Raw genomic sequence first — 25,638 nt, forward strand, 5'->3', positions numbered from 1 at the left:
CTCAAATTAAAAAAAAAAACAAAAAAACCTCATGATCATTTCATTAGATGCTGAGAAAGCATTTGACAGAATTCAACACCTCTTCATGAAAAAAGACTTTGAATGGTCAGGAATTCAAGGCCCATACCTAAGCATAGTACAAGCAATCTACAGCAAACCAGTAGTCAATATCAAAGTAAATGGAGAGAAACCTGAAGCAATCCCACTAAAATCAGGAACTAGACAAGGCTGCCCATTTTCTCCCTACCTATTCAAGTACTTGAAGTCCTAGCCAGAGCAATTAGACAACTAAATGAGGTTAAAGGGATACAAATTGGAAAGGAAGAAGTCATTGCAAATGATATGATAATATACTTAAGTGACCTCAAAAATTCTACCAGAGAACTTATAAACCTGATAAACAACTTCAGCAAAGTGTCTGGATATAACATTAACAACAACAACAACAACAACAACAACAACAACAACAACAAACAGTAGCCTTCCTCTACTCAAAGGATAAACAGGCTGAGAAAGAAATTAGGAAAATGACACCCTTCACCATAGTCACAAATAATATAAATACCTTGGTGTGACTCTTACCAAGCAAGTTAAAGATCTGTATGACAAGAAATTCAAACCTCTGAAGAAAGACATCAAAGAACTTAGAATATGGAAAGATCTCCCATGCTCATGGATTGGCAGGATTAATATAGTAAAACTGGCCATCTTGCCAAAAGAAATCTATAGATTCAATGCAATCACCATCAAAATTACCAGGATAGTGAAAACTATTCTCAACAATAAAAGAACTTCTGGGGGAATCAGCATCCCTGACCTTAAGCTGTTCAATAGAGCAATTGTGATTAAAAAAAACTGCATGGTATTGGTACAGAGACAGGCAGGTAGATCAATGAACCAGAATTGAAGACCCAGAAATGAACCCACACACCTATGGTCATTTGATCTTTGACAAAAGAGCTAAAACCAACCAGTGGACAAAAGACAGCATGTTCAACAAATGGTGTTGGTTCAGCTGGAGGTCAGCATGTAGAAGAATGCAAATTGATTCATTTTTATCTCCTTGTACAAGGCTCAAGTCCAAGTAGATCAAGGACCTCCACATAAAACCCTATACATTGAAACTAATAGGAAAGAAAGTGAGGAAGAGCCTTAAACACATGAGCATATGGAAAAATTTCCTGAACAGAACACCAATGGCTTATGCTCTAAGATCAATAATTGACAAATGAAACCTCATAAAATTGCAAAGCTTCTGTAAGGCAAAGGATACTGTCAACAGGACAAAATGGCAACCAACAGACTGGGAAAAGATCTTTACCAATCTTTCATGTTATAGAGGGGTAATATCTAATATATACAAAGAACTCAAGAAGTTAGACTCCCAAGAACCAAATAATTCTATTTAAAAATGAAGAACAAAGCTAAACAGAGATTTCAACTGAGGAAACTTGAATGACATAGAAGCACTTAAAGAAAGTTCAACATTCTTAGTCATCAGGGAAATGCAAATCAAAATGACCCTGAGATTCCAATACCAATCAGAATGGCTAAGATCAAAAACACAGGTGACAGCAGATGTTGGTGAGGATGTGGAGAAAAAGGAACACTCCTCCATTGCTGGTTGGACTGCAAACTGGTTCAACCACTATGGAAATCAGTCTGGTGGTTCCTCAGAAAATTGGACATAGTATTACTTGAGGACGCAGCTGTATAACTCCTGGTCATATACCCAAAAGATGCTCCAACATATAACAAGGACACATGCTCCATTGTGTTCATAGCAGCCTTATTTATAATAACCAGAAGCTAGAAAGAACTCAGATATCCTTGAACAGAGGTATGAATACAGAAATGTGGTACATTTACACAATGGAGTACTACTCAGTTATTAAAAACAAGGAATTCATGAAATTCTTAGCCATATGGATAGAACTAGAAAATATCATCCTGAGTGAGGTAACCCATTCGCAAAAGAAAACACATGGTATGCACTCACTGATAAGTGGATATTAGCCCAAAAGCTCAGAATACCCAATATACAATTCATAGACCAAATAAACTTCAAGAAGAAGGAAGACCAAAGTGTGGCTGCTTCAGTCCTTCTTAGAAGGGGGAACAAAATACTAACAGGAGGAAATTCGAAGACAAAGTGTGGAGCAGGGACTGAAGGAAAGGGCATCCAGAGACTGTCCCACCTGGGTATCCATCCCATATACAGTCACCAAACTCAGACACTATTGTGGATACTAAGAAGTGCTTGCTGACAGGAGCCTGATATAGCTGCCTCCTGAGAGGCTCTGCCAGTGCCTGACAAATACAGAGGTGGATGCTCTCAGCCAAGCATTGGACTGAGCATGCAGTCAACAATGGAGGAGTTACAGAAAGGACTGATGGAGCTGAAGGTGGTTGCTACCCCATAGGAAGAACAATAATAACAACCAGCCAAGGACCCCTAGAACTACCACTAACCAAAGAGTACACATGGAGGGACCCATGGTTCCAGTTGCATGTGTCAGAGTGTGACCTTTTCAGACATCAATGTGAGGAGACGCCCTTGGTCCTGTGAAGGCTCTATGCCCCAGTGTAGGGCAATGCCAAGGTGCGGAGGTGGGAGTGGGTGGGTGGGTGAGCACCCTCATAGAAGCAGGGGGAGGGGGTATGGGTTAGGGAGTTCCAGAGGAGAAACAGGGAAGGGGGATGACAGTTGAAATGTAGATAAATAAAATATCCAATAAAAAAAAAGACATGAATATTTTGGAGAAAAAAAAACGAAAGAAAAACATTAACCCTTAATGGTTTCCATTAATTTACCCTGTCTTCTTCGTCCATGAATCTAAGCAGACTTTTTCTTTCAAGCATTTCCATTCACCTTTCTTCCTCTTCTACATAGTTCTTGGCCAGTCTCATGATGCTTCCTTCCTAGTTTTCACTAGTTCAGAGTGAGCCCAGCTTTGCCTGTGTACGAATGTGATGTGTTATCTCAGACTTTTGCAACAAACCTTGGAGAAATGCTGCCTTGCCCATTCATATTGAATATGGGAGAAATTGTTCTCATATTTAAAGGGAGCAATATAAGTTTAGAACAAAATGACATCGTCCCTCTAATTCTATTTGGCTGACACATAAATTTTAGAATTGTTTGTTCCTGTCTACTTCTCTTTTTCTTTTTTTTCCTGCCTTCTTTAATAGAAAAAATGCTACAGATATTTCAACTTAATTAACAAATTATTTTACATATCTGAGATGAGGCAGAACGTTGGTGGCATCTACATTTTTTAAAAAAATTGTTGCTGATTGTTTGTCTTAATGAAGAAATTAGATATCTGATCAAAAGTGGCTGGGGAGAAGGAACCCACTATAATTGTCACTTCTTAGGTTTTGAGGGAAAGATTCTGTTAGCATTTCATATTATTAATATCTCAGGTGAAATTTTATCTCCTCATTTGACCCTTTAAATAATTTTCCCTAAATGGTTAAACTAAAACAGGCCTCTGTTGGAATGGCTACTCTGTTTCCAGTAAATACCCTAAATGCTCATTCTTATGTTTTATCTAACACATTCTGACATCACAATATTATTTTTTTAAATGTATACATAGATTAGTATAGTGATTATTCAAAGTCAGATATTGAAATTGGGGTGATTTCCCCCGCGACTATAGTCAGAAGGAAAGAGTTCTCACCTTTTGAAAAGTTACTTTCATGCTGTTCCAAATGTCACAGCCCTGGGAAACCACATTAGAGGCATACTTCTCTGCATGGCATCAAGGAACTTCATGCCTGGTTTTGTTTTGTTCTACTTCCCTTGAAACAGGTTGCTCTGAAGATTCATTCTCTCTCTCTCTCTCTCTCTCTCTCTCTCTCTCTCTCTGTCTCCTTCCCTCCCTCCCTCCCCTCTCTCTCCCTCCCTCCTCCCTCCTTCCCTTTCTTTCTTTTTCACCTTGAAATCAATATTTTAAAGGATAGATAAATTTGATGGGCATGGGGATACATGCATCTAATCCCATAATTTGGGAGATGGAGGGAGAAGGATTACAAGTTTAAGAGCAACCTGGAGAACAAGCCACAAATCTGTCTCCTCAAACCAAAGGCTGATGGTATAACTGAGTGGGCGAGTTCTGTCCTGCATGTGAAAGGCTTTTGGTTCTTTTCCCAGCTCTGAAACAAAAACAAAAACAAAAACAAAAACAAAAACAAAAACAAAAACTAGGAGAAAAGGATAAGGCTGAGGAATGCTCTCCAGTTTCTGTCTTCCATTCTCCTCATTTCTTGAGATGGGAAAGCTGCCGATAGAGGATCAGTGAGACTTAATGTCAGACTTACTCTGTACAAAGACACAATATTTACATTTTTATAGAGTTATACTTCTGTAGTATATTATTACAGGGACAAATATTCATTAGAGAGAATAATTCTAAAAATAGTCTACTGTGGTAATTAAAAATCATCTGTTTAATCAGTGATTCTCAGTCTAGGCCAGGGTTAGGCTTGGTGAACCACTATTTCCTTGCAAAATTCAGCCTACTACCTTGATAAGACTTAAAAAGTCTTATCAAAACATAGCTCATTTGTTTATATATTGTCTATTTTATACTATAAGGGACTGATAAAGATAACTCTTTTTTCCTTTCCACGAAACCTCAACTGTTGACAAGTTCTTTATAGAAACACTTACCAGCTTTTTATTTAGGCAAGCATCGGCTATCCAGAAGACCCCTGGACCACTCCTGTTTGCCCACTCAGATGTCTGTGGGGTTCAGTTGTGTCTCATGTCAGTGGACAAAGTATCCACAGCTTGAACATTCTTAAGTATATTTCAATGGCTAAAACATGAAGAAGACTGTATTTTACACTTATCTTTAACATAGGAAGTATAGATCTTTAGGCAGAGGGAATTAGCTATTCATGTTGCCAAATATGATTTCTTAGGCACACACTTGAGAAAATGAATTCCTAATAGCATCATGAACACACACATGCAAACCTAAAAAAGCCATTCTTCATTATTAGTCTAGATCTGTCATATAAGAGTTGTTCAAATTTACGACTGGGAGTGGGGTTAGAAAGAAAGAAAGCATCCAGTTATGGTAGCACATACCATTAATTCCAATACTCAGGAGGCATAGGCAGGGGGGATCTCCATGAGTTCCAGGCCAGCCTGGGCTACAAAGTGAGGCCCTGTCTCAAAGGATGAAGTTGTTAAATATTCCAGTTGAGAAAGCTCTTTCTCAGACTCCAGCTCTGTTTGTTTCTAATGGTGTTACTCTGGTGAAGGAGTGTGACTGTGTGAGTTAATTTCTTACATTTATGAAAATAGTATTTTATTTCCATAAGGATATGAAATCCATATCTTTATGAATCAGAGACTGGAAATAGTATGAAAAAAACTTGAGGTGACTGTGTAAATGCAGCCACTTGGAGGTCACTGCTGCACTGTGTAGAGATACAATCTTCTGTATTCAGCATTACAAAATATTGGAAATCATTTTAGCCTAGTGGAGTGTATGAATAAATACTTTTGATGCACTCCTTGACTTCTTAGCCCAACATAATGGTAGTCACTTTATTCTCTTTCTTACAATGAAAATTTCTGATAGAAGAGCCCAACCTAATTTTCAAAGTTGTTAAATTGTAAATTCATTTTAAAGTATTATAAACCATCTTAATCCATGTCCAATGTCTGCAACTTAGGAAATTCTCTCAGCATTAGATTTCCCAAGCTGTGTATGTATATATATATATATATATATATATATATATATATATATATATATATATATATACACTAAAGAAAGTTACAAGTTCAGTATGGTTAAGAGTTTTAACTTCTAAAAAACCCAAAATCTTCTTTCTACATCCTCTTCATGAAGCTTGTTTTTACAAAAGTACTTCAAAACTAACAAAAATTATCTTTTGTTAATTTTGTTTGAATAAATGTTGTTGTTGTCAGAGATTCATGTCTACTGTTTATATTTATTTAGTTGAACTTGATCATGAATGAAAAAGAAGCAAAGTCCCAGAGAAGGCCATTCTTTCTGTGACACAAGAGGGATACCACATGTTACAAGAAAATGTAAGGGACTTATTTTGCTAACATTATCAAAACTGTATGTGCTATAACTTCAACATTAACAGAACATTTACTTTGAGTATTACAGTAGATCAACTCTTGTTAATTCTGAAAAGCTGAGAACAGAAAAACAAAAATAGAAAGCTTTCCAAAACTGGCAATTATTTTATTGATGTGTGCACCCTGAAAAATCATGCCAGAAAGAACAAATCAGACCACAACTTTCTGAAAAATCATGAATGTTTTTCCACTAAATTTTACAAGTTATTACTTAAAAATCAGTTTTTAAACATTGCAGTACCGGGAAGTGTAAGAGGGTCCTTAGATCTTTGGTAACTGAATCTTGTTTGTATCAACTAACATCTACGGATAGAATTCTTGTTCTGGGTTTTAGCGATGCTAACCCAGTTATCTTCTATCACGAGAAAGCTGTAGTTTACAAATGTCAACCCTGAGAGAGCTAGTCATCGGATTCTGCCGGCAATATTGTAATGAAGAACTATTAAATCAGACCTCCCCTCCAAAGCCCATGCTGGGAAGTTGACAGCGGATTCCATAAATGAAATAATAACACAAAATTGGTGCCAGACAAAGGAGGAAAATGATTTTCATGTCGCTTCCTGGAATGCAAAAGCATTTAATCTTCCTGAGGAGTGGGCATGGATTTGCTAGTTTCTGTGTACCACTGTGAACAATAAATCTATAACCAACTCAAAGAATAAGATAATGTATACATTTTTTTAAAACTTGCTATATAAGTTTGACCAACTTAAACGATGGTCTAAGTCATCTATCTAAAGTTTAAGGTTTTAGTATTTTATTTTTATCTTAATGACTGACACATTTTTTTCTAACTTTATCTTTCATAATAGATGATCAGTAAGATATACAAAATTTTCTACATGAATTCAACACTTAGGTGAAAATGTGTTACTTTTGGGACATATATGCTCAGTATTAAAGATGATGTTGTAAGCATAGATTAGAATAATCAGTAGGGACTATTTTGCAGAAATTATATGTGACCATTTCCCACAATGCAATGAGTAACAACTATATAGATTTCAGTTACAGTTTTGGCTTCTTCCTCTGAACAGTTAGAAGGTAAATGATTAGGTTGCTAGTTATAAATTTTAAAAAATATATCCCTCTACATATGTTTAATTATAGTTAGAGAGATTTTTAATATAAAACAATGACATTGTTTTGGTTTCATTGTTTTAGCTTTGATGTATATTTCTAATCCTTGTATGTGTGTGTATGATTGATTGTAGGTGTGAGTGTGGGAAGGGTACACGTGTCCGTGACAGGTGTGTGGAAGGTAGAGGAATAACCTTATATACGTGTCCTCATCTTCTACTTCATAGACGTAGTTTCTGGGGTCGCTGCTGCATACATCAGCCAGCCTACAAGCTGCTGGGTGGGGGTGTGTGACATCCTTTCCTCTGTCTCTCACCTTTCTGAAGCAGTGCTGAAGCACACTCTCAGAACTGCCTTTACTGTGGATCCAAACTCAGGCTGTCCTGCATGCATGACACATGCCTTCCCGGCTGATCTATCTCTTTGGTCTTCCCTTTGTTATTTTAGGTAAAATTGTAATTGCATTGGAACTGAAGATTAGTGGTCAAGGAAAATGATCATCTTTTTAGATATATAAAGTCTAATGGAAATTTAACACTTATCTTTTCTCAGAAGTATGATATTAATGTTTATTTAATATTTCTTTTATTAGTTTAACTGTTATTTAAAAAGTAGTGGGTTCATTGTGATATCTTCACACATACATACTGGCATTCTTATTAGCAGTTTTGTATTTATTTAACACTAATGCTTCCATGTTCTTTCTATAAAATTCTAATTAGTTACATATTTAATTTACCAGGTACAAATAAAAAATATGGGTGGTTTTTTGTTTCAAAAATCAAACACATGGATAATTACTAAATTATTGCTTGTAAAATGATTCAATTGGTTTAGATGTATAAATTGCAGTGTTCAGGTTAGCAAAAGTAAATTCAGGTTTTAGCTGCAGTTCATGTACACCCCGAGAAGTGAAGTCATAATGGGAAAGGGAAGCAAGAAAACTTAGGGGAGCTTATTTCCATGATTTCTCAGCTCAGTTCCCCTTTCTTTATTCTGATATTGCTGTGGCTGGAATCCAGGATTTTGTGAATGCTAGGCAAATTTTGTACCACCAAGCTGCAACCCCAGTCCCACAGTTTATGTATGTAAACATGAGATTCTATACCTGTCTCAAAACCCTGATAACATCATAAAATCTCAAGTTTAGTTCCTGTTTTACTGTCTGGGCTCTTCTTTTAAAATGACCTTTTATTCAGTAATTATTCATAGATCACAAGGCTATTTTGATACAATGATATGTTAAAGTTAATTTTTTGTTTTTGTAAGCTTGTAATTCATTATTGTCAGTTTAAAAGTGTGTTATTGGAGGTTGTCTGAAAAGTAGATAGCAACTCTGGACTAAATAGGCATGAACAGCAAAACTGGGCAGAAGCAGCCAAACCATTGTAAAGTCAAAAAGGAAGGTTTGTTAGTGTGGGTTTGAGACATAGTTAGCCATTAAACCTGGGTATGGACATAACTTAGTATATCTGGTCATTGGTGCCAACTTGGCGAGAATGTTCTGAGAATGGCAATTAGGTCCCTTAGTGAGCTATACTCCTATTAGAGCTCTACAAAGAACAGCACTGCATCAACCTCAAGATCTAGTTTCCATCAACATCATTGCTATCAACCTATCTGCAAACAGGTGAGTTGAGAAGACATTTAAAATACCTCCATTTTCAGTGGTCTCTTCCCATATCAGTAGATGGGGATGCCAGGTTGGAAAGCCACCATATAGGGACCTCTAATTGAAAGCAAGGTAGATCTTCCCAAGTTACAGGAAAGTGAAGATGTAGTAGTCACTGCAATGCCACACATGTCAGATTCCCCTGGGGGTTATACAGTAGCTCAGCTACCAAGTTAGAGATATTTAGCTTTCTTTCAGCTCTTGTAATTTTTCTGGTCTTCTTTTATTGATTCAAGATTGTATTGATTCCCCCTTTTAACTTATGAAAGCAATATATTTGTAGACAAAACAATGAAGAGATTTAGGAAGGTTAAAATGTATTCACCAAAATCTCTGTGCTCTTTTTCTGGATTATTGTCTTTCATGTGTATGTGTTTATGTGTGTATGCATGTATGTATATATGTATGTATGTATGTATGTATGTGTGTGTGTGTGTGTATGTATGTATGTATGTATGTATGTATGTATGTATGTATGTTGGTGAAGGGAAGGTGTTGCATGGTGTACATGTGGAATTCAAATGATGAATTGCAGATTCCCACTATATAGGTCCCTGGGATCCAATGTTTGTTGGCTACTGTCTTTACTTTCTTGATCATCCCGTTAGTGACCCTCCTTTATTTCTCATACTGTATTTCCAGACTGGCTTTGAACTTGCTAAATAGTTCATAGAGGCCTTAAGCTCATATCATACCATATCATATATCATATCATATCATATCATATCATATCATATCATATCATATCCTTCTGCCTCAGCCGCCCAAGTACTGAGATTACAGGTTTGAGCCACCACATCTGCCTAGAAATTTGGGTTAACAGACTGTCTTTGATTTGAGACCATCCTACAGTTTTCTGAAGACCATATTTCAAGAATAGAGACAACTATTCTATGTGATGATTTCGAATGATGGTTCTGTACAAAGTGCTCAGGAGCTTTTAGTAACATGGGTGGATTCAAAATCTCAGCAAAGTCAGCCCAATAGCTGTAGCCACTGCAAAACCAGGAGTTCTTCAGACTGGTTCCTAGTAGTAGGCAGGCAATATTTAGCAATGTGTAGCACTGATGTAGACAATTTCAATATGTAAGATTTATTAAAAAATATAAAGACGTTAATATTTTGTGCAGACTTTAGGCCATTTTGAGTACTTAATTGAATTCAAGAATTACATGCATGTATCATAGAGAAGTGTTCAAACATCTGACATACATATGTATAGCCATGCACACACTTGCCTTATTTCAGAAGCTTGGCTTGTTTCCTCACCAGAATATTTAATTTTTTGTTTGGTAGCTTCTGTTCATTTGCTACACTCCCAAATTGTGTGCAAGTGTCCCTTCTGTACTTCATTGCCATGGAAGAGGGAACGAGTGGGCTTTCTCCTGCACAATGCGATGCTGTGCTTTTTCAGCATATGCATGCGTAAGCCTTCTTTTGTGAATGGGCCCGATAGGGTCAGATAATGTTTAAAGGGAAAGGTTTTATGTCTCTCAGGCTTCTATGTTTCCACATGGATGCTCTCTCACACACATAGATTGAATTATGAACAGACCCATTAATGCCGGGATCACAGAAGGTCAAGTTTTGTCTTCTTTTACCCCCATTCAGATTGCTTTTGTAGAGAGAAAAAAGGATTTGCAAAGGAAGAAAAAGATTTATGATAAAGATTTTTTTTTAAGAACACTCTTCTCCTTTTAGCAACATCTTTGATTTGAAAAAAGATCATATTATGGAAAATAATTCAATAATATTGTACCATTTTCCTGAGTTTAGTGTGAGTTAGTTCATGTGTGTAGTTGTATTTAAGGGCAACATGTTATCATAATAACTGAGAACAAAACATAGCACTTTGAAGATAAAGGTCATATAAACATGTAAAGTAACAAAGTTTGATGAGAACTAAATGGAATTATTATCAAAATGTCATTGGCAGGGTTCTTGACTAATTTTCTCCTTGCTTAGGACACAATTTAATCTTTGCTCAGACATAAAAATTTTCAGTTTTGAGTTAAGAAAACAACTAATAATCCATGCCATTGTGGTTCACAAATAGTAACAAATAATCCAATGAAAGCTGTAAAAAAAAAAAAAGTAATAGAGAAACATTTTAAAAGGACAAAGACTTTATCCCCAATGAAAAATTTAAGAGTTTAACCAATAGCTCTTTAGAGAGTAAATGACATCAGCAATTGTATGGTTGGTTGATTTCTGATGTCACATAGAATCCCTTATCAGTTAAAGGGTATGAGTTGTGACAGTAAAACCGGTCATGCATAAAATGCCCCTAAATCAAAGTCTGGGAGTCTTCCTTCCTTCTTTCTCTTCTGGTTTTGTGCTGGTGGCTTGCTCTACCATGTGGTGAAGAACATCAAACCGAAGAGAACGGGTTTTGACAGAAAGATTCATTATATGATACAAACATTAGATGCCACGTAAACTTCTGTCTTCCCAAGTCATGTGATCTCAGGAATTACTTCAGAGAGTTCCTGTACTTTCCAGAGAGCCCTTGTTTAGGGCCTTTGCTTTTTGAACTTTGATTTCTCAATTAACCGGAAGAGTAGGCCACCTGGACTGGTGTTTGGCTCTATGTCAGCTGCTATCATCTATCACTGAGGGTAATTCTCCTGTAGGATAAAAATATCACGAACAAGATGAGGCAAAAGTGACGACTTGCAGTGGCTAACAGATAACAGAGTTTATTAAAGGTCACAGCTTATACAGCTAACTGTGCTGTGAGTAGTGCAAAGCATTCATATTAGAAGGAAGGCTTCTCAGAGGAGCCACCCATTGCATCTTATAGTTTAAGAACAATATTGTCTTCATTTTTTTCTTCCTTTATTGTTTTCCCTATTTACTCCCTTTGTTTTCTTTCTTTTCATGTCTTCTTATTTTTTATATTATTTTTCTCTTTCCCTCTGTGGCAGCTCCTCTCACCACTCTCCCAAGCCCTCTCCAATGCCTTATGTGCCTGTGGTTATTAAACTCGTATCCAAGTCCCTCTAGTTAGACATGGGGGGCTTGCTTGTAAATAGTTAATAGGAATTGGCACAGATCTCCCCTGCCAATAAGAACTGTCCATTACTGATGAGTTATACATGGTTGAAGAGATTTTACAGAAAAGAGTATATTAATCAATTCTTGGAAATATTGGCCAAGTCTAAATCCTAGTGACTCAACACAAAGTATATATTACATGCTATCAATTTATTAACACAAAGTAAACAATATGTACTATCTACTTATATATTAGCTGCGTTGTTTTTGTGACCCTCTCTAGAACATCTTTCCTAGTCTGTGACAGAGGTTGAAGGCAGAGCTATTACTGCAGTATTGGGGCATTTGCAGCAGGGACAAAGACCTGTGGTGGAAGTGCTCCATGGCTTTTAGTGGGATGCTAAGCAATGCCATCTGTTACTTCTGCTCACAGCATGGACCAAGGCAAAGTGCATGTGTATGTACACACACGTGCACTCACACACGCGCGTGAGTGCACACACAAACACACAAACACATGCATTTGTGCACGCATATGTAACAATAATAGTCAATGAAAAAAATGTCAACTTGTCAACTTTTGAGTTAGAGGGGACATGGGAGAAATTTAGAAGAGGTTGAGAAACAGTGGAAGAGAAAAGGGAGGGGAGAAGGTGATATACTGTTACTTCAGTTAAAAACATGAAAAGAAGCAAGCAAACAAAAACAAATATTGATGAAGATGCAGAGAAAAGGGAAGATATATACATTCCTAATGGGAATACAAACCAGTCCAGTGTTGTGGAGATCAATTTGGAGGCTCCATTAAAACAACTGAAAATAGAATTACCAAATGAACCAGCTATGCCAGTCCTGGGTATTGCTCAAAGAACTCGAAATTAGCATGTCACAGATACACTTTCACATCAATGATTATTCCAGAAGTAATCAGAAGTAATCATAACACACACACACACACATAAAGAAGAACAAAATTATGGAATTTTCAAGAAAATTGATAAAACTGAAAATTGACATATGTGCAGATAGGTTTTTTGTTTTGTTTTATTTTTAATTTTGTTTTTTGTTTTTATTGTCATCTTGACACAATCTAGGGTCATCTGGGAAGAGGGAAGCTCAAATTGAAAAAATGTTTCTAAAAGGATTGGTCTGTAGGTGATTCTGTCAGGGCATTTTCTTTGGTTAATGGCTTCTGTGAAGGCCCAGCCCACTGTAGGTGGTACGGCTCCTGAGCTTGTGGTCTTACATTATATAAAAACTCTATCTGAACAATCCAGGAGTCCATGGCCTCTGCTTCAGTTCCTGCCTCCAGGCACTTGTCCTGAATTTCTGCCCCGACTGCCCTCTATGTTGGGCTGTTACCTGAAAAATATAAGATGAAATAAAACTTTTCCTCTCCAAGTTGTTTTTGGTCAGTATTTTATCACAAAAATAGAAAGTACACTATTGTTATTAAATTAATTAAGTCATTTTAACAAAGGCAAACATTGCATTTTTTATTTGTGGATTCTAGATTGATCAAATTACACACATACACACACACATATATGTATCTATGTGTATGTATATATATATATATATATATATATACACATACATACATACATATGAATATAATGAAAGTAGAAGTGCAATTGCTGTCTAGGCAGCAAAAAGAGATGATGGTGAATGTTAAAGGGAAGAGGAGAGGCATATGAAGGAATTAGTTTAAAGTGTATTACATACTTATGTGAAAACACACGTACAACACCTAGTCAATGAATATATGCCAAAATATCAACTGACCATATAAGCATGGATTAGTTATTTGTGATTAATTTGTGACTAATCTCTATCTTTTCCATTACTGCGTGTCTGGTTTTATTCCTATACCATGTTGTTTTAGAAGCTTTGTGGTATGTTTTGAATTCAGATACTAGATTCCCCCAGCTTTTAAAAAAGGATAACTTTTTGCAGTGTTGGGGTGAAATACCCCAGTAGGTGAAATTATTGACTTGTGAACAAAAGGACATGGGTTTTCCCTATCAGACACATTAAAAAGTCATGCCTAGTGGCACATGACTATAATCCAAGTGCTGGATTGGTGGAGGCACAAGGATCCTTAGGGCTCTACAACCAGCCAGCCTTGCCTAATGAGTCTCAGTTCCCAATGAGAGTCTCTATCTCAATAATAAGACTGATGACTTCTGAAGTAGGACACTTGAAGGTGAACTTTTGTCTGGCATTCACATAGATTCCCTCACACATGCATCTACATTTTCAGAAACACACACATGTATATACACACATACATGTATGTACAAATGTATACACTGACACACAAATTGATACTTGATACTTCTCACATGTCATTTGACCAAGGCAAATTATTGTTTGTGATGTAATTTTTCCAATCCCTCATTCTTCATTTATGTATATTTTTATCAGTGAACTTTCTTGTAGGTAGCATACAGTTGTGTTTATTTTTATTTATTTATTGTATATTTAATCAGTCTTTTATTTTAAACTTTCTTCTAATTCTGATTTTTAAAAATTTCTTTCCTTGTTTTTCAGTGGCCAAATTACCATTCAGTAGATTATTATTTACTTTTTAAAAAGATTTTTGTTTAGTTTTTTAACCTTATATACTCCCTGTAAGTTTTATAGCTGAACCTGTTTGCTTCACAATTCCATTGGCTTGGAATACCTTTTATATTCCTTGTATCTCACCATATCTATTTTTGATATTAAGGAACCCGTCTTGGAGGCAGAAGAAGGTCGGTCATGTTTTCTCATATAGTCTGCTAGTCTGTATCATTTTATTGTGGAATTGAGACCACTAGGATTTGGAGTGTTATTAAATGATGCACATTAATTCTTGCCATTTTGCTGATTGTGTAGTATTTTATTGGACTCCCTTTGATCAGCTGTTCTTTGTATTGCTTATTTATTATTTTTGGCCTCTCACATTTGGTCCTCCTGTTCAGACTGAAGTATTCTTTTACCTAGTCTCTGTAGAACTGGCTTAGTGGTCATAATCCTTTAGTCTATTTTTATTACAGAATTTTTGTTTCTTTTTCAATTTCAATGGATAGTTTCTCTGGATTACGACTTTATTAGGCTCTTTTTGTTTTAGATGTCTCTGCCAAATAATCAGGTGTTAATTTGGCCAGCCTGCCTTTGTAGATGACTTCATAATTTTATCTTGCAGCTTTCAATACCCTTTCTTATAAATACCCTCACTTTATTCTATATTTTAATTATATATTATGTGATATTTCTTTTTATTGGATATTTTATTTATTCACATTGCAGCTGTTATCCCCCTTTCCAGGTTTTCTCTCCACAAACCCCCTATCCCTCCTCCTCATCCTGCTCCTGTGAGGATGCTCCCTCCCCCACCTACTCCCACCTCACTGCCATGACATTCTTCTACACTGGGGCATTGAGCCTTCACAGGACCAAGGGCCTCTTCTCCCATTGATGCCAGACAAGGCCATCCTCTGCTACATATGCAACTGGAGCCATGGGTCCCTCCATGTGTATTCTTTGGTATCTGGTTTAGTCCCTGGGAGCTCTAAGAAGGCCTGGTTGGTTGATATTGTTCTTCCTCCTATATTGCAAGCCTCTATAGCTCCTTCAGTCCCTTCTCTAACTCCTCCATTGGGGACCCTGTGCTCAGTCCAATGGTTGGCTAGGAGCATCCACCTCTGTATTTGTCAGGCACTGGCAGAGCCTCTCAGGAGATAGCTATATCAAATTCCCGTCAGCAAGCATCTCTTGGCATCAGCAATAGGGTCTGGGTTTGGTGTCTATATATAGGATGGATCCCCAGGTGGGGCAGTCTCTAGGTAGTCTTTTTTTAAGTTTCTGCTCCACACTTCTTTTCTGGCCCTGTTTATCAGTTGTTCTTTATGCTTGTTGGATGGACATCTTTTTGTATGTTGGAAAATATTCTATGATTTCTTTTCTTTAAAAAAATTTTTTTTACTGATTCTTTGTGAATTTCACATCATGCACCACAGTCTCCGTCATCTCCCCGTCCCTTTGTATCTGCTCTCTGACAACCTGCCCCCCAAAAGGAAATAAAAACAATAAAAATAAGCAAAAGAAAACAATGCATAGAAAACATCCCATTGTGGCAACTGTAATGTACCACAGCGTGTTCCACAGTATATCTTTTTGTCCTTACATCTTTAGTTGTGAATGTTCATTGCAGCAAGTCATTGGTCTGTTTGGAGGCCTCTGACTTCTGCTACCCCACCAATAATGAATCCTCACAAGGACTTCTCTTAGTTATCCTGTTGTTGTCCTGTGTTGTAGAGATCTTGTAGCTTTGGATCGGCAGGGCTGGCCTTTTCTCATATTCTCCAGCAGTTCACAGATGAAGTACAGTTATTGTGGGACAACTCAGATCCCTGCATAGTGGCCTGGGTGGTACCTGAGTGGGTTTGTCAGCTGTCCCACACCCACACCCCAGGGCAAACTCATCCAGGGCAAGCTTATCCAGTGCCACAGCCAGAAAAGGGCAGAAGCTCGCTCTCTCTCTCTCTCTCTCTCTCTCTCTCTCTCTCTCTCTCTCTCTCTCTCTCTCTCTCTCTCTCTCACCCTTGGGGCTGGCTCACTCACATCCACACCAGCAAAGCCAGCTCTACTGCCCACGCAAGGTGCAGGGCTGTTATTCCAAGTGCTGCAGCTGGTGAGGGTCAGGGCCAGCTGTCCTGTGTTCATACCCTCAGGGCCAGCTCACCCTCATAATCTATAATCTTATCAAAAATATTTTCTATGCTTTTGATATGATATTATTTCTCCATATTCTATGCCTGTAATCCAAAGGTTAAGGATTTTCACAGTGTCTCAAAGGTCTCCCAACTCCTGTTCATGCATTTTTATTTAGATTTTGTTTCATAAAATGTATTTTGATCATATTTTTGTCTTCTAACTTCTAACTCCTCCCAGTCCCTTACCAACTCCCTACCATCCAGACTCTATGTTCTGTATCTCTCTCTCAAAGGAAAAAAAAGAAAACTTAACAAACAAACCTAAAACCAAATTTAAAAATACTTTAAAAAAGAAGATTAAAAAAACGAACAAAACCCAAATAAAATAAAAACTGGTCAAATAAAAACAAAATGACAAAAGAACTCCCTTCAAATCCTCATGGAGTGTATTTTGTTGGACCAATTTCTCTAGGGCATAAGGCCTGCCCTGGAGTATGGTGGATATTCCTGGTGATACTCTGTTAGAGAAAGCTGATTTTTCCCTTTGCCAGCATCTGTCAACTGAAAATAGCCACTTGGTTAGGGCAGGGAACCCATGTCTTCTTTCCCCACTCAATGCTGGGACTCCCTCTGGCTTGAATCTATGTAGGTCCTGTTAGTACTGCCACAGTCTTTGTGAGTTAATATGTACATCAATGCTGTTCTGTCTGGAAGAAACGTCATCCACTTCCGGCTCTTAAAATCTCTCCACCTCCTCTTCTACATAGATCCTTGTGCCTTGAGAGGAGAAGTTTGATGAACACATTGCACTTAAGTCTGAGTGGCTCCCACTGAAGCAGGACAAGGTGCCCTCTGCTATATATGTGCCGTGGTGTGGCCTCAGTCCAACCCATGTGTACTCTGTGGTTGGTGGCTCAGTCTCTAAGAGTTCCCAGGGGTCCAGGTTAGATGGCATTGTTGGTCTTCCTGTGGGGTTCCTATCCCCTTCAGGGTCTTCAATCATCCCCCCAACTCTTCTATAGAGGATGAACCTAAACCTGCACACACTTGCCTTAGAGACATGGGGAGGGGCACTTTCTCAGAAGCAAGGGGGAGGGGGATGGGAGAAGTATTATGGGATGGGGGTACTGGGAAATAAGGGGGACAGAATTTGGGATATAAGTAAAAAAGAAGACGTAGTGTTTCCAAGGTCTCTTTTACTCTCTGAACATTGTACAGTTGTAGAATCTCTGTATCATTTACCATCTATTGCAAAAAGAGCTTCTTTTATGAGGACTGAAAAAACCTACTAACCTCTAGGCAATCTGTTTTTTTTTTTTCCATGTTCTTTAGGAGAGAAATGATAGCAGGTTTTTGTCCTAGGTGTGTGACCTATCTCTTCTTAGGTTTTTGGCCACTTTAACAGTGTCAGGTATATGTTCCATCTCACTGAGTGGATTTTTAATCTAATAAAAATGTTATTGTTTACTGCTGCAACATTTGTGTTACTACTAAACTAGTCTATCTCACAAGCAGGTTGCTATTCTAGGTTGCAGCGTTTGCAACTGGGTGATATTTATGATAACCGTTCTCTCTGGTATCATGCACAACACTTCTCTGCACTATGAACTCCAGTCAGTAGCAGTGAAGTTTTTAGTTGTGCACCAGCTTGACTTTTTCCTGTTTGATTACATAAGAAATTGTCGTCAGCAATAGGGCTGTATGTTGTAAATTTACCATTGACCTTTACCCAGTGGCCCAATCACTCTACCTAGTCTTTCAGCCATGAGACTGTTCTCCACACCATCCATTCTGTTGATGGGGCTCTTCACCGAGAGTTTTGTTTGTTTGTTTGTTTGTTTTTGGTTTACTGAGAGTTTTTATTTCTAGCATCATTTCAGTTTGGGTATTCTTACATGATTCTTTTTTTTTTCTTGAATTCCATTTTGATATTTTATATTGACTTCCTTATTTCACTCACTTGTCTTTGTATGAGTATATTCTTTGTCTGAGTATATTCATGTCTTCCTTGAGTTGTTTGAGCATAGTCATAATCATTCTTTTCAATTCTTTGTCAGGACTGTCTTCCAGGTCATGCTCACAGGGGTCCATTATATGTGATTAGCATTTTGTGGAAGAGACTTGTCTTGGATTTTGAAATTGCTTTTGTTTCTGGACTTGAATGTGAACATTTGGGGTTTCTTTGTGGAGTGGAAGTTGAATGAAGGCTTTACCTGTCTGTGCTGAGAGCTGGGGAACTAAGGAAGTGTGTGCCAGAGCCCATGGTCCAGGGACCCTTTCCCTGTTGGTACTGACGGTGGGGAGAAGGGAAAAGCTTTTGCCACATGCTCAGGCTCTGGAACCTGTGAAGTGTTGGTGCTGAGGGCTGTTCAGGGAAGTAGAAAATTTGGTCCAAAAATTCAGAATCTGAGTATTCTTGTCTATATCAGGAATTACCATAGTTTTATTGGTGAATTTAATATATTTACAATCAATGCTAATAATAAGCATGAGTTTGCACTGGTTAATGCATTCCTCATAGTCTACTTGCTATATACATTTTTTTGTCATTTTCTACAGTTTTTTATTTATTTATGTTAGTTTTCTAACATACTCTGCTTTAGTTATTTCTGTTTTCTATATCATGTATCTACTTCTTTAGTGAGTTTGCATTTTCATAGTTTTTAATAATGGCAGTTGCCATCCTTTGATTTATTTTCCTGTTCTTTCTTTCTTTCCCTCTATCTTTTCTTTTGTCTTTCTTTCTTTCTTTCTTTCTTTCTTTCTTTCTTTCTTTCTTTCTTTCTTTCTTCCTTCCTTCCTTCCTTCCTTCCTTCCTTCCTTCCTTCCTTTCTTCCTTCCTTTCTTTCTTTCTTTCTTTCTTTCTTTCTCTTTTCTTTTTTTTTCTTTTTTTTTTTTTGAGACAGGGTATGTCAGCATAGCCTGGGCTGGTCTCAAGTTTATGGAGATTCCCCCATGCCTCTGCTTCCAGAGTGCTGATATTGAAGGTGTGTGCCACTCTTTCTTCCCTAGTATGAGGCTCAAGTGTCCCTTGTAGAGTTGGTCTGGTTGTAGTGAATTCACTCGATTTCTGTTTAACTGGTAAATAAAGCATTTCTTCTTCAATTTTGAGGGATAATTTTATTGAGGAAAGTATTCTCTATTAACATGTTTTCTATTTTCTTTCAGCAGCTTGAATATGTCTTTCCAGAAATATACAAATTATTTTTTAAAATAGCTTGTTTATATGCATATAATGCTTGTAAACTTTTTAGATAATTTAAAGTGTAATTGATCTCCCTCTCATTCATTCATATATATATATATATATATATATATATATATATATATATATATACATATACACACATATATATGTGTGTGTGCATGTGTATGCATATATATGTATATACACACATATACACATATATATTAATATAAATACATGTATGTATATATATATATAAACAGTTACATTTAACTTTTGCCAAACACACATGTGTGAAAATGTATGCACGCGCGTGCATGCGTGTGTACACACACACACACTGACCTATTAAGAAGAGTAGAAAAATAAAGATTTAAATCACGTGATTATGATTATAAACTTTTTGAGAGTAAGTTTTTTGAATGCTCTGAAGAAGGCATAGAAATTACAGACTTACCAAGAGAATTGAAGTAGACTGGGTGAAATACCGTATTTCCAGCAGATCAATATTAAAATGTTAACGTAGAAGGACACTCTTAGGAAGGAAAGTCCATTTAATTTGAAGACATTTAGGTGAGATGTAAAATTATGTAGTGAATAAAAGTTTTATCCACCATACTGGAATAAACATAGTAAAGAAAACATGGTAAAGAAAGATAAAGGAAGAACATATTAAAATGTTAAAAAGAAAGAAAGAAAAAAAAGAGGAATATACCAATGTACAAAGAAGGAAATACTTTAAGATATAGGCATAGTCAAGGGCTTTCTGGGAAGGACTCCAGTGGTGTGGGAAACAGGACAACCAATTGACCAATAGAATCACATGATATGAAGAGGTGGCAGAGCAGCAGAAAACCTTACTCTCTCCAGAACACATGAAATACTGAAAGATGGAAAAAATCTTCCCATAAGTAGATACCTGAAGGAACTGAAATATAAGTTTTCAAAAGAAGCAGCATTAATGGTTAACAAATATTTTAAAGCAGTTTTTAACATTCTTAGTTGTTTTGGAAATGCAAATGACAATATCTCACCCAGTCAGAATGGCTCACATTAAAGCGATGGCAATATATACTGGAAAGCCAATGGATAGAGGGATTCTTCTTTACCGTGAGTTTGTATAGAATCTAGTCCAGCCACTATGGGACCATTATGGAGGCTTCTCATGAACTAAAAATAGAACTGCCATATAATCTAGCCATTCTGGTCCTGGACACCCTCCCAAAGGGCACAGATACTTACTTGTGCATTATTCATCACAGGTAAGAAGTCAGACTTGCCTTGATGACCACTGACATATGAATGGACAAGAGAAAATGTGCTCCATATGCACCATGAACTTCTTCTATTTTGCTGTAAAGAACTATGACATAATGGCATTTGCAGAAAAATGGATGGAAAGAAATGTATTATGTTAAGCCAAATAAGCCAGGCAACTGCCACATTTTTCTTTCATATAGGCATCCTATAATTCTTAGATTTTCATTTGTTTAAATGCTCATGCAAGTGTGTGTGTGTGTGTGTGTGTGTGTGTGTGTGTGTGTGTGTGTGCGTGCGCATGGGCCTGCGCACCTGCTTGCATTTGTATGAATATGTATAAGTCACATAAAAAGAAAAGAAATAATCAGAAAGGAAAGAAGGTCTTGAGTAGAAGGAAGGTGAAAACAGAGTAATAGGTCACTTGTTACATAAAAGGAGAAAGGGACCATTGTCAGAAGGAGAGAGTCGATGGGAGGAATTAGGAGAGAGGCATAGCAAAACAAAATATGTGTGAAACCCATTATTTTGCTGATTAAAAATGATCATTGGAGTGGGTGGGTAGGGGAACAGGGAAGGGGGAGGGTATAGGGAACTTTCGGGACAGCACTTGAAATGTAAACAAAGAAAATATCTAATAAAATAAAATAAAATAATAATTATTGGCATAATGCCTCCTTCAGGTTGGGAGTTGTGAGATTTGTTGTTTAGTGGTGAATGTCATGTCGTTCTCGGTATGCCAAGAATAATGCTATTCCTCATTACAAGAATAATGCTATTCTTCATTACAAGAACAATGCAATTCTTCATTGCAAGAATAATGCTATTCCTCATTACAAGAATAATGCTATTCTTCTTTTATGGATGAGTTTTCTTCCCTGTTCTAAGCCACCCACCCTGTAATCGTGAGACTAGAATTTCAAACTTCACATTATATTCAGTTAATAATTCTAAATTGGCCTTAGTTGATTACTTTAAAGAATAAGGATAAAGGAGGATTTCTGCTCTTCTATTTTTCTTGCTACTCTGTATTGACAGACATTTAAATAAGTGTTTACCACTCTAGTTGGAGGTGTGAACCTGCAAGAGCAGGTCCTAAAAATGAGGTAGGCTAAAGTCTCATGCAATTGCCAATTTTATTCAAAGCATCAAACAATTTGTTGAGGGTTGAGAAGAGTGACCTGAGTAAATTGTACGATCACAAGGATGTACATGGCAAAAATCATGTTTTCTTAGAGGCACACGAATAACAAGCCTGAAGTAAGCTCACTCCTATTCTCTGTACCTGGGAGGGAGGAGCACAAAACACATCCTAGAACAATCCATATGTTGAAGGAACTGGGGTCACAAGACTCTTGTTGTTTTCTTGGAGTTTTCTCACAAGCACTCAGAATTCTCCTCACATGGCTCCATTCTTGGACCACATTCCAACATGTAAGAATCCATTTTGTTTCACAAACTATAAAATATGTAAAACAGTGAAGAGCTAAAGAAGTGTAGTTCTTTTTAAGTAGCAAATTATATGATTCTGACTTTAATTTGTTATTTCTGAGTCCTAAGTATATCTCATAAATAATAATATATGTGTAAAGGCCATATGTCATTCCTAACTACACTGATTTGGAAGAACAGCAATATCAATCAACCAGACCCCCCAAATCTCTCAGGGACTAAACCACCAACCAAAGAGTCCACATGGAGGAACCCATGGCTCCAGCTGGATATGTAGCAGAGGATGGCCTTATTGGGCATCAATGGGAGGGGAGGCCCTTGGTCCTGTGGAGGCTTGGTGACCCAGGGTAGGGGAATGCTAGGTGTCTCATAGAAGCAGGGGGAGGGGGAGTGATTAGGGGGCTTGTGGAGGGGTAACTGGGAAGGGGGATAATATTTTAAATGTCAATAAATAAAATAAGCAAAAAAATAATGAATAAAAAAATAGGAGTCTAGAAATATAAATATCAGAGGTGTGTGTGTGTTGCAAGACTTATTTCTGGAAAATTCTGTTTTATTTTATGTATAGTGTGAATGCTGTCTAGAGAGAAAATATATTTTAAATGTTGACAAAATTAATGAATTCTATATATAAATCAATATTTTAATTTAATACATAGTAAAATAAAATAGTCTAAAAAAGTACAGATAGTAAAATGGAGTAATGGTAATAGGTTACAGTGACTGTTAAAGTCTAGGGGAGGTTTTACCTTCTTAAGTATTTTGTTTATTTTCTCCTTCCTCTGTTGTTCTTGTATTTTTCTTTTTAGATGGTCCAACTACGTAGCCCTGGATTTCCCAAAATTCATTATGTAGACAAGTCTGACATCACACAGTCTATCTCTCCCTATAAATCATTTTAAATATTTTGCAAAGTTACTAGATTTCTGTGGGTTTTTTTTTAATGCCTAGAGTTAGCTTTGATTCAGCAAATTTAAATGGCTACCTATTCCATAACACCAAAGTAAAGGGATACACGGACACACAGACATACACACACAGATACAGACACACGAGAGAGAGAGAGAGAGAGAGAGAGAGAGAGAGAGAGAGAGAGAGAGAGAGAGAGAGAGAAAGAGAGAGAGGTATTCCATAAATAAAAGTGAATAATTGAGATATATGTGTTTATCCCTTGTATTCTCTTTACCTGAGGATAGAGCTGTACTTAAATTCTTGAACTGAAGTAATTTTCTCCTATCAAGCTAGATACTCAAAGATCTAATAGGTGTGACATCAACAATTACTTCTTGCTAACAACTCTTGTAATTTAACCCCTTCAGGTGAGCATGCTGATGGATGAATTGCAGACAGCTATCAAAAGCAACAGAGGTCATCTCGCTAAGCTTGGCCCCCAATTACAAACTGAGCAGGAGCAGTTCTCCTTATGTATGTCTGCCAACACATTAAAAGCCTTCCAGCAAACAGTGTGGTCCCAGGAGGCCTGCAACTCAAGGTGGGTGTCACTCTGCGACTCTCACTGGATTCAGGCAGAGACAAAAACATTCTGTCCCCCTGAAGACCTGTATAACACTGGCTCTCAGCTGAATGTCTCATCTTGTCCTCAACATCGAAGTTTGACCTGTAAGGGTTAAGAATATTATTTAGAAAATAGGTTTTAAAAGGATATACCTATGTGTCTTTGATATTGGAGTTTATAAAACAGCATTCATTACAGAAAAGTAAGTATAGAAATTAAAGACTTCAGTAGGTGAACATTTTCATACTTCTCTAGGAAATAAAATGCTGTGTGCCTTTCAGTTTCTAAAAACAATGCATTTGGAAAATGGCCAAGGTTTAATAGTTGAGAGACAGTGGCAATAGGAATTGAAGGTGAAAAGGCTGGGTGACTGATTGATGCTCAAACTACATTTCCAGAAAAAAAGGATATGTATTGGATAAGTGTGACACATGTCTGCGTTCACTTGGCAAAATCAATACTTAAGAATATACTGAGGGGGAAAGGTGAATTGGTTATTTGTCAGGACAAGATGGCTAAATGTCCTAGACTACTCTGCTAGTGCAGTTAGGAGAGAAAAAGAATAACTCCCCCTGTCTAAAGCAGATGAAATACAGAAAACTTGGGAAATGTAGAGATGCTTATGTTCATAACAGGATATTCATGTTGCCTCTGTCAAGTTAGTGTGGTTCTGTAGCTTCATACCTCTCATTCCAAAACCTCTGATTAGGGAGATAGGAATTAGTCAGGCTGCAGCCCTGCTTGGGTTGCACTGATCATTTTCATGGGGATAGGATAATACTCCATTGTATTCTGACCATCCTTCACCTTAGACTTTATCCCTTGCATATAATTTTAGTGAGAAAAAAAGTTTAATGACTCTGATAGCATTCGATGACATTCCCATGGATTCATTTTAAAAGAGAATATTGTCATTAAAAACAGACCTTTTGGCAAATGTGACTGAACCGAAAATATATTGTTTGTGCTAGTTAGCAAAGGAATCAAGGAGTGACATTAAGGCATCAAAGACAAGGGTTCCTACAGTTGAATAATACTGTTTATTTCAGGTTTCTGGCTTGGTTGTGGACCATTCTACAAAACTACTTGCTATTGAAATAAACCAGGTGAGGGCCTTTGGTCACCTAAATGACATTTATGTCGTTGTGCCTTTTAATCCACTATTATATTGGCCGTAGTGCCACTGGGAAAAACCTTTTTCCCTCATAAATTCATTGTTAATCCTGAAGAACTTTTTATCATACTAGCGTCTTAGCTTGACAGTAAAATTTTAATTGCAGACTCTGAACTGTTACTCTCACATATTCCCCCTTTCAGCATGCTTCAAAATTCTTTCCACACCAGCAAATAGGAAATTTATAAGCAAGGGAAACATGTTGTATAATATTTGTAAGTACCTGCTGTGCTATCTAATATAGTAGCTAAAATCTGCACGAGACTATTAAAATCAGCTAAATAAAACACCCAATGCCTCCACTAATGTGTTATAGACTTTCTTGATTTTAACACTGACAGTTCTGCATGCAGCACATTGGGATGGTTAAATAACCTATCCAGAACTCTCTCCCACACATGCCCTGCATCCTACTACTTTGATCCCAGTTTACACCCTACCACAGGGGGACTCAGAACCATATTCTTCTG

The 25,638-nt window shown here is 37.1% G+C and overlaps 1 protein-coding gene across 7 annotated transcripts in view; it reads left to right on the top strand.

Annotated features, from left to right (window-relative positions):
• The window catches only part of Dcdc5 (doublecortin domain containing 5), a 328,880-nt gene that overhangs the window by 70,868 nt on the left and 232,374 nt on the right, over positions 1-25,638 (top strand). For 6 of the 7 annotated variants that reach the window (XM_011239882.3, XM_006500502.4, XM_011239885.2 and 3 more), the window contains one exon: positions 23,798-23,970. The gene's annotated coding sequence lies outside the window, so the exon portion shown is untranslated. Of the gene's footprint in view, positions 1-6,011; positions 6,077-23,797; positions 23,971-25,638 lie in introns of those variants that run through there. The other variant, XM_006500501.3, reaches the window with a different exon arrangement.

This window comes from Mus musculus, chromosome 2, assembly GCF_000001635.26.
Source record: "Mus musculus strain C57BL/6J chromosome 2, GRCm38.p6 C57BL/6J".
NCBI lineage: Eukaryota > Metazoa > Chordata > Mammalia > Rodentia > Muridae > Mus > Mus musculus.